Source organism: Spea bombifrons, chromosome 4 (genome assembly GCF_027358695.1).
Source record: "Spea bombifrons isolate aSpeBom1 chromosome 4, aSpeBom1.2.pri, whole genome shotgun sequence".
Lineage (NCBI taxonomy): Eukaryota > Metazoa > Chordata > Amphibia > Anura > Pelobatidae > Spea > Spea bombifrons.
In genome coordinates, this window is record NC_071090.1 from 73286635 (window position 1) to 73289021 (window position 2387).

A 2387-nucleotide genomic window follows, 5' to 3' on the forward strand; every position below is an offset into this window, starting at 1 on the left:
TTAACTCTTCAATGCCAGGAACCCACCAACACGCTGAAATGTAATATAATTACGCAGGGAGACACGTACAGCAGCGATGGGGTCTTTGCTGACACAGCCTAAATCGATATTTCTCCCAATACAAAGTCTCCTTACTCATGTAGAGTTTACCCCCTCCCTAATAAGTCTGGTGGTAGAAGATTCAAGGGGCCAAAATTAGACTGGCTGAATGCTGACAAGAGGAATTACTTGTCAACCTACCACCCTAACAGAGAACATCAACCTGGAGTGGGGGAGGGTAGGGTGCTTGGACAGGGAGTAAAAATTACAGCTCTCTCGTAAATCAACAAGTTGTAAAAAAATCAGTATACTCCATATTCTATTTTGAGAGATGTCTTCATAGTATAACAAATATACAAGCATGTAATTCTGAGCATGACAGGACAAGCACACAGAATAAAAACTAAAAATATGATCATCAATACAGTTGCCTGCACTACAAAAAATACTGATCGCTGAATAATGTGGTTTTTAGGGATTTTTTTTTACATGGCAGGTACATTACTAAAGCACAAAGTGACACATGAAGGAAAAAATGTTTCATAAAAGGCTTTTGCAGAAGCATTTAGTTTATTTATATTTAAATGATAAACTCGGATCGCAGAACACCGCCAAGCTATCCATAATACCCTAAATCAGGATAGAAAGAAGAAAACATGCTTCCAGTAAAATGCACCACTCATCTTTTACAACAAATAAAATATAGAAAGGCGGTAGATGCAGTATACAAAGTAACTGAATATATTTCAGAAAAAAATGCAAATATTATTTGTAACAAACCAAAGGAGAACCTATTTTAAATTTCACCAGGTTTTTCCTGCCCCTTTCCCTTCTAATTTATCTCGTCGATTTTACGCCACATTTACTGCTAATACCAACTGATTTAACTGAGTTAATAAACAAAATGGAATGCTTTTCGGCCCACAGTGGCTTCATCATTTATTTTCCCCAACAGGACTTTATCCCTAGTCAGGCACCTAAATGAAAGGTTATGGAGGTGGATTGTTATAACAGATGGGAGAGAGAGGAACCAAGAAACAAAGAAGCAAAGCAAGCATGGGGAAAATGGTAAAGGTGAACGTTTAGAGTTTTTTTAGCTCCTGACCACCCATCATATGGAGTTACAGAGGAAAAGGAAGATGGAGCTAGAAGTAGGGTGGTATATCAGGAAGAATGTGGAGAGAAAAAATAAACTAGTCAGAGGAGCACTGGTGAGAGCTAGGCAGCTGAGATAACATGTAAAGGGGAATCCGGCAGCAAGAGGCACGGAGTTAACCGGCTCCCTTCCACTACCTCCATGTCCGTGAAGGACACTGGTATGCGTTGGAGCATTGTGATGGCTAGGATAGCTGCTGGAAAATGGCATGCAGCCCTGGCACCAAAGGCAGACACCTGTCTGTCTACAGTGAATCCAGAACACACACACAAGATTCATATTCTAAGTACAGCTGTTTATACAGCTCTATACACATACCGCACATTCCTATTCGTATGTGTTTAACAAGTAATCTTAGTAATATTTAATCATTGCACTAGCTTTGGGAATAGGGAAGAAACATTGTTTGGAATAAAGAATAGTGCTTTATTAAATGAATGATGGAAGACCCTCCAGGAAAAAATGGTGGCGTAAAAGTTTCAACAGCAGCTCTTCTAATAGTGTCTGGGGAGTGTCACACACACACAAGCGCAGAGAGCGCTACAAGAAATAAACACAGAACCCAGCTTCCCTTTTATAGAGAATGGCCTTTTGCTAATCACAGATCCTATGTGTATGACCCCTGCATACATCGATAGGGGTCAACATGTTTGCACAGGGCTGTCCAACTTTTAAGTTTTGTATGCTACTGATTTAATGGTTTAATATATGCTTCAGGAGTCAATTTATTTACAAAAGAGGGAATTGGCAGGATACATTCACAGTTTCATCATACTTTCCCTGTTTAATGCGTATTTAAATCAGTGATATTTCACTGATTGAACTATATATTGTGCATTTCAGCCCTTCTTACAGAGAAATTAGCCCAGCATGGTCATTTATAAAACAGCCAATTCAGGGAGCTGAAAGCATAACTCTCCTGCCAACTCCTGCTTTACTGAATAAACCCTTATATCAGGATAGTGATTTTATGCTCAAAATGAATGTCAACAAAGGTTATACTATTATTAAAATGAGCAAACCTCTAAACAAGCCCATGTTCAGTTTAGGGTGATAATTGTCAGGGACTTAGATCTGACTTGTGGGTGGTCTTCAAAATGTAGACTAGTGAACAGTCCTTTTTAAATGGGGCTCCATTATTATTATAATTATTTATTATTTTATATAGCGCCATCAAATTCTGTAGCACTGT